Source organism: Eleutherodactylus coqui, chromosome 2 (genome assembly GCF_035609145.1).
Source record: "Eleutherodactylus coqui strain aEleCoq1 chromosome 2, aEleCoq1.hap1, whole genome shotgun sequence".
Lineage (NCBI taxonomy): Eukaryota > Metazoa > Chordata > Amphibia > Anura > Eleutherodactylidae > Eleutherodactylus > Eleutherodactylus coqui.
This window is the reverse complement of record NC_089838.1, coordinates 287014697-287025353: the sequence shown is the minus strand read 5'-3', so window position 1 is coordinate 287025353 and position 10657 is coordinate 287014697.

The following is a 10657-nucleotide window of genomic DNA, read 5'->3' as shown; positions in this document are numbered from 1 at the left end:
CAGGAGACTGTTCTAAGGTAACTGAGCGCTGCAGGAGACTGTTCTGAGGTAACTGAGCGCTGCAGGAGACTGTTCTGAGGTAACTGAGCGCTGCAGGAGACTGTTCTGAGGTGACCACTGTCTGCAGACTGTCAGCTCCAACCACTGCTTGGTATCTGTCAGCTGTGAGGTAACCACTGCAGGCAGTCTGTGATTGGGGCGGCTGCTGCTGTTAATCAGATTTGGTTTATAATTACTTGTTATTTTATAACTGTTACTTTCATATAAAAAGAATCAGAATCTAATGATGACCGGAGGAACAGAGATGGTTAATAATGGTTACCGGGGTGTTGCTGCTACCTCGGTGTAACTAGTTAGGTGGTTGTCAGACATCCTTGGGGCGCCTCACTACCTCGGTGTAACTAGTTAGGTGGTTTATAGACATTCTTGGGGCGCCTCACTACCTCGGTGTAACTAGTTAGGTGGTTTATAGACATTCTCGGGGCGCCTCACTACCTCAGTGTGTGGTTACATTTATGGGATCGAGGTAATGGAGCGGTGTGGGTACTGACATGAGGGCTCATATTGGGCCGCTCTCATCCATTTATGGTGGTTTTAGTCAGAAATCAGTACAAATTCCTTGCATCCAGGAAGTAGAGAATTTCCTGCAATAGGGCAAGACTCCAGTCTAGTTAGATCCTGATCTAGTTAAATTGCTAATCACATAGATGAGGGCAGAGTTGCCGGTCATTTTGATACCCCCCTTTTTCCATTTGAGGTTGTCCCCTTTAAGGGTGATGCCATAGAAGGAGTCTATCTCCTCCTGGTTATTTATCATCTATCTTACCCCAAGCAGCTATCTCTGAATGCTGAGGGGCTCCTGAGCTGCTGGCAGTAAGTAAGATATGAATCATGTAACTACACTGGCTTTATTATGGCACTTCGGTCATGTAATGCATTATTCGGATAACTTCTTATTGGTTGGGGTGTTAATCCTTTGGTTTCCGGTTTGGCGTTTCTGATGTGATCTAAGGCATCCCGCTATTATTTAGGACTATCCTCATTTTTAGAGTAGGTGGGAGGAAGGAATCCCCTGATGTTGGTGTAATACACTACTTAGATGATTGTTGTTTATGGGGCATCAGGGTAATGAGGGTATGCACAAGTGTTAGAGGGCATGTGGTCAGGATGGAGGATTTTGGGGTGCCGCTGGTGAACGGAAAAAAAAAAAATTGTATGGCCGTGTACTCGGTTGGAGTTCTTAGATATTTAATTGATAGCATTGTGATGGTTTTTTCCAATTGCCAATGTCAGGGGTGTATAGTTTTGGGTTTAATTAGTCAGACATTATGTATGAAGGATGATTACATGGACGGAGTTGCAGCAGTTAGCAGGTCGGTCCTGTTTGGCTTCACAGGTGATTATTATTGGTCGCAGGTATTCCCGCAGGTCATGTGTGGTGATGTGCGGTTGGAAGTCCCATACATCGCATGCGCAGATGTCAGGGGAGCTAAAGCAGGATCTAGTGGTATGGTTGGTATCTTTGACTGTAATGGTCAGTCAGCTTGGTGATGGGAGTTTGTGGAAGCGCATGAGTTATCATGAGGTGCTGACATCAGTGGATAATGGCTATGGAGTGATTGTTGGTAAGAGCCGGTCGGCACCAGTTAGTTCATATGCTAGTCAGATTATGTCTAACATATAACCTTTTACTGAGGGTTAGAGATGGTCGGTGTGAGATTAATGCAGCTGCTATCTTATTGTCTTGTTTGCGGATGCAGCAATTCAGGGAAGAAGAGTCCAACATTCAGGATGCAGTTCAGTTTGGAAGGTAATGTTGGGTATGGCTTTCTTTCAAAAATGGTATAATCTGGTACCTATTAATTGTTTTTCAGGTAGAGCGATTGATCAGAGGCTGTAAGGCAGTAGCTGATGCCGCTGATCAACGCTCTGCTATCACATTGAGCTTACAAGGGAAGTTGGTGAAAGTATTGCCTGAAGTGTGTAGATCAGCATATGAGGTACAGCTGTTTAGATGTGACTTTGGGGCCTTAAGGATGTGTCCAACCATAGGAGCTTTATAATAATATAATAATTTAAAAAAAACAAACAAAAAAAAACAACAAAATATGTAAAGGGGTGTGAATTCGCTTGTTTGCTCATTTTCATGAGAATATATGCTTGCTTAGGAATTTGCAGGCGTTTGTGTCTAGGCCTGCAAGCACCAGGTTCTTGGTTGATCCATGTACCCTGTTTCTCCGGTGATAAAATCTACCCGGTAATAAACCCTAGCAGGATTTTTTAGGATGCTTGAACTTTAAGCCCTATTCCAAAATTAAGCCCTAGTTGCAGTTAATTAAAAAAAAAAAAAAAGGCAATGTAAATAGTGCCAGGCAGTTATACATGGCAATAGTAAGATCTTGTGGAGCAAAATTAGTAGAAGACCCTGTCTTGTTTTCGGGGAGACAGGGATGATGGACAGTCATTATCTTGCTTTTAATATATAATGGTGCTTAATTGTTTACAGGTGTGGTTTTATTGAAGAAAAAGTAAACAGATGGGGTTCATCTCAGTTTAAGTTGTGCATATGCCTGAATAATATGGTGTACTAATTCTTCTTTCATTTTAGGAATTAAGAAAAGTATTGTGTGGATTGTTGGACCCTCCTTTGTGTACTGGGCTTCGAGAAGGGCAGCGGATCACTGTTGTTCTGAAAATTTAGGTTTGTACAGAACACAGTTTGAAATTTTTTGGCGCGGTAATAGATGTATGAGGTGGAGTGGATTAATGGCTGAACTTATGTATAAAGAGTCACGTGGGCTTGGAGAGTCACGTGGGCTTGGAGACTCACGTGGGCTTGGAGACTCACGTGGGCTTGGAGAGTCACGTGGGCCCTGTCCATTTGTTTTAATTTTACACTTAGGGGTTAATGACATAGAAGAGAACACATTGATGTGTCATGGGACATTGAAAGGGAGATGGGGAGCATTAGAACAAGGTTCCAGATACAGTGATAGTTTTTTCAGATATTGTTCCTCGATCATTATGGTCATTGCCGAGGTCTGTATATAGTGAGAGAATTCGGAGAAGGGTTACCCCGGTGGTAGAGCTCACGCCAGGAGTGGATGTTCTCTTTTTAGACATGCTGATTTGGAAGGTTTCGTTCCAGGCTTCCATAGGAATGATCTAGTATACTTGTCAGAGATTGCGTTGGATATTTTTAATATGGATTTGTGTAGATGATTGAGGAGGCTGCAGGTGTTGGGGGGGGGCCATGTCATTAGTGGATGCCATGGCCTGGTGGGGGATTGTCGCCCGCATTAGGCGGGTGGGCAGGTAAACTTGGGGAGAGTTTGGTGGTGGTAAACTCGTGTCTGTAAGACAGAGTTTACATGAACTGTTATGGTTATTGATTGGTTAATAAACTTGGGTCTGTAAAACAGAGTTTACAGGAAGTGTTATGGTTATTATTGGTTACATTTCTCCCCAAATGTTTGTAACCCCGTTAATAAACACCGCGGCCTTATTTATCCAATATTGGTGTCTGTGTCGGTTATTTATAAGAGTTTGGTAAGGTTTTAATAAAGCGTAAGATCCCATGTAGCTACAGCTGGCCGTATGCTTCAGATAGCTATTGGATGAACAAGTATCTATTGCTCCCAATCTCTCTATGCACTTGCATGCTCAGCCAATTTTGCAAGAGTTCTCAAGGGGAATAATTCACATAAAAGCTTAAAAATATACAGTGACGTTTCTGGTTGGGTAATAAAGCTATCACTTCTACAATATTTTTGCCTTGTTTTACACAGAAGTATTTAACATCACATAGATTTTTGTGGTTATCACAGTGCCACAATATTTTGTAGTATTCCCGTAAGAACAAAAGGATGGGGCATGTTGAAATCCAATATGCCCGATCATTTCTGAGATCCCCATACACATTACATGGTGGGTTAGGCCTAATGTGTATGACTACCGTTAGTGTGAGGGAACGCTGAGACCAATTTATAGGGTAATCCGGGGAAGTTACATTATAGTGAAGGTGATTTACATTGGTGATGTCTGGTGATAGAAGTGATCTCAGAAAGCACAGATCATAAAATGTCAGCCTTGTGTTGTCATATAAAGAACTTAATAACATGAAGGTCAGGTTACTGCGTGTCATTCTCACTGGCAGGTAATACTCACCTTTTACCTACATTTTATCATCTACTGAATCCTGACATAAAACCGTTGAAGTTAATATGTAACATAAGCCATTATTATATCAAATCACACCATAATCGCCCTGCAGCCATGGTTAATAGAATCCCATGTGTACAGTAGAGATCTAAAAGCCGATTAATTACTAATCCATCAGTCACCCAGTAACAGTGTTGGAACAGTGTATTCATGCTGCTGGCTCCCATCTTGACGCTCTGATCTAATGCCACGGTCCCGCTATTAAACCCTGTAAGATTTTAGTAACAGAAGTATTTATTGGGTTATACACAGTTTGTAGGGCACAGGAGTCCCCATATATAGGGGTGAAAGAAGCCAGTATACAATTTTCAGGTGTACAAATGTAGCGCATGATTCCACTGTACAGTATACAGGTATATCTCCTGTGACCTATGCAGAATAGCTCTCCTCCAGTATGGAGAATAAGAGCAAACTCACACGGGCATAAAATATGCAGACCACAGCAAATATGTATGTAACATGCATGCTGATTCCCCATAGTTTCGACTTAGGCCTCCTGCACACGAGCTGATTTGTATTGCGAAATCCGCAGCGGGATTTCACCTCTGGATTCTGCAGCAAATCCAGCCCATAACATGCTATGAGAAAACACGATTTCCTGCACACAAGCGGAAATCGATAGCGATTTTCTGCTTACAGGGAGAAATCTCAGCATGCTGCGATTCTGTGCAATATACACATGGCCGGCTTTCATTGAAGTCAATGGAAGCCGTCCGTCCAGTAGCCATTCTGCAATCATCACTACAGAATGGCCTCAGGAGCCGCGTCATCGCTATAGTGACGGCACGGCGTCCTCTCAACTGTGCATGTACCAGCCAGGCACCGGGTCGAACTTCGCTGCGGGAATCCCACATAAGGGGTCCGACCCGCCCATGTGCAGGTGGCCTTAGGCCTCATGTCCATGGGCTTAAAATCCGCAGTGTTTCTCCCGCACGCGCATCCGTGTGCCCATAGGGATGCATTGGACACCCGCAGGTAGTTAAATACCTGCTAATGTCATTTTTCCCGTCAGGCGCGGATCCTCGTGCGGGAAAAAAAATGGACATGCTCCCTTTTCGTGCGGGTCTCCCGCGGGGACGGCTCCCGCAGACTTCTATTGAAGCCTATGGAAGCCGTCCGGATCCGCGGAACACCCGTACCAGAATTAGGCCGCCTGCACACGAGCGTTCCGGATTCCGCTAGCGGATTTTCACGCGCGTATGGTACCTAAATGTGCTTGCGGATAGGTGCGGATGCGTGAAAAATCGCGCGCGGATATACGCGGATGTGTTGCGGAAAAAAACGCGCAGAAAAACCAGCAGACACCCCTTGTAAACCCAACCCCTAGAGAACTGCCCATTCCTTGGAAAACAGCTTAAGGCCTTAGTCAGACGGGCGTTTTTTCGCGCGATTTGCGGATCGCATGACGGATGCGCATCCGCAAATCGCGTGACCGGTGTCTGAAAATCACCCGAAAATCTGCTCCTAGCCGCGTTTCATTAGAAACGGGCTGGAGCTGTCCAGCGCATTGCATTCAACGGATCCGGCAATACAGCCGACTCCATTGAAAGTAATGCGCTGCGGGCGAGTGTGGGATGAATTGTCGGGAAGGGCTTAAATATATAAGCCCTTTCCTGCAATTCATCCAGAAAAGTGTTAAAATAAAAAATATATACATACTCACCTGCTCCCGGCAGCCGGAGTTCCGCGCAGCCGGCCTGCAGTGGGTGTGAAGGGGGTGTGAGTCAGACCTGCCCCCTGATTGGCTCAGCCATATATTTAAGCCCTTCCCGACAATTCATCCCGCGCACGCCGGCAGCCCATTGCTTTCAACGGAGGCGGCTGTATTGCCGGCTCCATTGAATTCAATGGGCAAACATCGTTCTTCTCTGCCACAGCTGTTACAGCTGTGGCAGAGAAGAATGATTTGTCTTCTATATGTTCTCAATGGGGTCGGCGCTGCTGCCGCCGGCCCCATTGAGCGCATATAGAGAAGAGAACAGGAATCGCAGATCGCAGATAGGTGCGATCTGCGATTTCTGTTCTATAATTTATTGGACGAGCGCATAAAAAGCGCTCATGTGTCCAATACCATTGCAAAGCAATGGTTTTTAAAAATCGCCGGACGCATGCGCATGCGCAAATCGCGCAAAAAAACGCCCGTCTGACTAAGGCCTAAAAACCAACACCCAGACTCCGTTTTGTCCCTTTTGCTTGTGCGAGCACCGTTAAATTATTGATGTCTTTGTGGGCATGGTTGATCCATGTAATTTTTTTCAGGCGCTTCTCCAGCGTGACTTTATTTCAGTCACTGTAAAAAAATTCACAAGAGGCATTCATTACTACAGATTTTGCATTCTTACATCCTGCATTGGCAAGAAATACTACCTATCTCCCTCTACAAATTTGCCTGTGAAGCTCTGCTGTGTGTTGGGACGCCTCCTACCATGCCTACTTCCTGTAGTCATAGCAACCAGTGACTCCATCCACAGCTGCACTGCGGATGTACTGCGTGAAAAAACGCACCCATTCACTTGTATTGGAGGCTTCACGCGCAGAATCTGACCCAAATTAGAACAGGTCACAGATTTTTTCACGCGCGTGAAAAAACGCGATACAAATCCGTCCGTCTGGGAACAACTGCGGATCCTCATAGGAGTATATTGGCTGCGGTCTGGGGCAGATAATGTGCCTAAAATAACGCGCTGGAAATTCCGTTAGTGTGCAGGCACCCTTAAACTCACCTGCTTTGGGCAATGCGGTTCTTCCCTTCTTCGCGGCCGGATCTTCTTTCTTCAGCCCAGCGGATGTGCCCGGCGCATGCGCGCGGCACGCCGCCGGCGTGCCTAGCACATCCGCCGGGCTGAAGAAAGAAGATCCGGCTGCGAAGGAAGGAAGATCCACATCATCCGGAGCAGGTGAGTTTAGTCTTATTTTTAGGCCTCATGTCTGCGGGGCAGGAGGGACCCGCTACGGATTCTACATGAAGAATCCGCGGCGGGCCTGATTTTCCCCATGGACAGTGTGCCTTAGGGAGTGAACTTAGTAGGTGTGAGAAGACTTATAAGGCCGTCCATGAAAAGGTAAGGAATTGTAACAGAAACTACATGCGTTTTAGAAAATTGAAACATTTTACTTATATGGTGATTAACCTTTTCATGGCCAAGTGTCATTAATGCGCCTTGTCCAGGTCACATTCTGCAGGTCCGGCATCCTCACTTTCAAAAAATCATATCTTTTTGACTTTTTCAGGTGACATATCTACATGAGGACTTGGTTTTAGCAGGACGAGTTGTACTTTTTAAGGCACCGTTTAACATATAATATAATGTATTTAAAAAAAATTCTAATTGGGGCAAAGTGGGAAAAAAACACAACTAACCCTTTTGTTTGTTTTGTTATTTTCACAGCGTTGACGGCGCAGTAAAGTGACAGGTTGTCTTTATTCTGTGGGTCGGTACAAGCACAGCAATGCTAGATGTATTTGGCTTTGTTCATATGGCTTTCTGTCGCCCCTTTTGACCCCTTACCTTTTTGTTTTTCCATCAATAAGGCTGTGCGACGGCTCGTTTTTTGCAAGGCGATCTGCAGTTTGCACTGGTGTCATTTTAGGGAACAGAGGAGTGAAGTTAAAAGGCTGTTGGTATAGGCGTAACACTCTTAGCTTGAAGATATGATCATACCTTCCAGCTAAGGCCGGCTGCACATGACCGAATTTGTATTGCGGAATATGAGATCGCCACCATCACGGACGATCTGTGGCATTCTGCATACAAGAATAGAACATTCGCGTGTCTGCTCACACTACGGATAGCTATTGTGATTTCCGCTCGCGGAAAAAAAAAATCGCAGCATGTTCTATTTTTGCAAGGATTCCACGCAGACGGCTTCCATTGACCTTGCGGAAAGGTTGCAGGTTCTGCGCCATCGCCTAGCATGGCACGGGAAAAGCAATACAGAGAAATACAGGTACGTGCGGATGCCATCTGGGCACAGGGTCAGATTCCACTGCAGGATCCCGCATGCGGAAACCTACCCGTTCGTGTGCAGCCGGCCTAAGAGTGTTGTGCCTATACCACCAGCCCTTTTGGTTTCACTCATCTGTTCACTCACGTCCACCTAAGTGGTGCGTTATCTGGTAGACGCACCTCCTCTACCTATAGTATAATTGGCCTTCTTCAAACATATATATATATATATATATATATATATATATATATATATATACACACACACACGAACCAACCGGTGTTGCTCCACCCCTTCTTTTCTTCATCTGCATTTTAGGGAACATGTGACTTTTTGATGGCTTTTTATTTAATTTTTGTCTTGGAGCCAGAATAATGAATTAAAGCGGATTTCTGCCATTGCATGTTTTTCTGCCGCAGTTACTCATGCGGGGTTAATAATGTGATATTTTTTAAAAAAAATAGACTTTTAAGGCCAACTTGAAACGTACTGATTTTGCGCTTTCCATCATGTGAATTGCCCATGGTTGAGAGGCATTTTTATGTCAAAACCAGCTTGCATCACTTTAGGAACGTAGTGATACTCTCAGCCGCCGGGGTGGATTGCGGACCATCGGTAGCCCTGGAGACTTTCAGTAGCTCCCAAGCTGCCATGACACCCGAACGGTCCCCCTGTGATCTTATCGCAGAGGGGCCATTTGGGATATCAAAGTCCCAATCAGGTTTAAAGGTTTAACAGCGACGATCGCAGTTCTCTCTGATCATGGCTGTTGCCAGCGGGTGTCGGCCCATGACATTTGGAACAGCAAGACAGAAACAAGAAACACCAGTTTGGACTTAGCCTTGGGCCGGGCTCACAGGAGCGCAATTCAATTGCATATTACGTGCGCCGAATACACGGTGAATGGAGTCGGTGAAAGTACATTGATTTTCATTAATCCATTCTCACTTGCGTATATTAATTACATGTAATACGTGCGTAAAAAAAAGCATCATGTTCTGTTTTAGCGCATATTACGTACTACAGAGCCCTATTTTCTATGAGTGCGTACGAACACGCTATATATTGTGTATGTGCGGCGTTTTTATGCAGCATTGCTTATGGACAATAGAAGGAAAGTTGAAAAAAAGAACAAACCAGGAAGCCAGTGCGTGACAATGTACGTGAAATACGCTGGCATGCGCAGGAATACGCAATCAGAAAAACGGCGATGCGCAGCTCCACACATCGGTAAAACGCTGCGATTTTTATGCAGCGTTTTACCATACAGTGGTGTGAGCCCGGGCTTAGATAAAGTTACAGCAGTTATTATGGCGCACACAGGTCCGAGCGTGGCGGGAAAATAAGAGATAGGTTGTGAGATAAGAGCCCAAATAATCACATTGTAAACGGGCCGCCTGTTGTTGGATCCCTCATGTGAGACCCCGGGCCAGCGAGAGGATCAGAGGGGTCAGAGAGTTCCACGTATTCGCTAGTGACGGCTCACACGTAATTGCTGCCTGTCAGTGCGGGAGCAGGGGAGAGCGGGTTTGTAAGGTTTGCTTCAGGCAACAAGTCTTGTCCTGCCTCAACATGTCTTCTAGACGCGCAACATGGTCAAGGTGAAAAATAAAGCTCTGGTCACCCATCAGCCAACTACGGCCGGAGTCAATGAGTGTATGCGGATTTGAACATGCAATTTTTTGCAGAATGAACATTGTTTTTTTTTGCACGCAGATCGGCGGATTTTACTGCACTTTTTGCACACGCCAAAAAATACGTACTGCTGCTCCCAGCCATTAGTCTAATAAGTTAAAGATTAGAGATGAGCAAGTATACTCGCTAAGGCACATTACTCAAGCGAGTAGTGCCTTAGCCGAGTATCTCCCTGCTCGTCTCTAAAGATTCGGGGGCCGGCGCGGGTGACAGGTGAGTTGCGGCGGTGAGCGGGGGGGACAGGGGGGGGGAGAGGGAGATCTCCCCTCCGTTCCTCCCCGCTCTCCCCCGCCGCTCCCCGCCCCCCACCGGCCCCCGAATCTTTAGAGACGAGTGGGGAGATACTCGGCTAAGGCACTACTCTCTCGAGTAATGTGCCTTAGCGAGTATACTCGCTCATCTCTATAGAGCAAGTTTTTTTTTTTTACGTGACCAAAATGTGCAGAAAAATCTGCACATGCGAACGAACGCATTGACACCAATAGGTTGTATTCACTGTATAATACACCCATGTGAATCCGGTCTAACACTTACCCGGGTACGCTAGTATTTACCATAAGTACAGGGAGTTAATGGCAGCGGCCATCTGGGGGAGAAAGAATTTAACCAACCGAGGCGACCTCGGAGTGTGGACAATGCACAGATATTCAGGCTGTTCACACCGCTGATTTGCTGCAGATTTTGGCGCAGATGTGTAACAGCGTTCACCCTTGTAATTGAGTTCAAATTGAAATCTGCTGCAGATCTGCATCAAAACCCTAAGGCTGAGTTCAAACGGGGCAGATGCGGAATT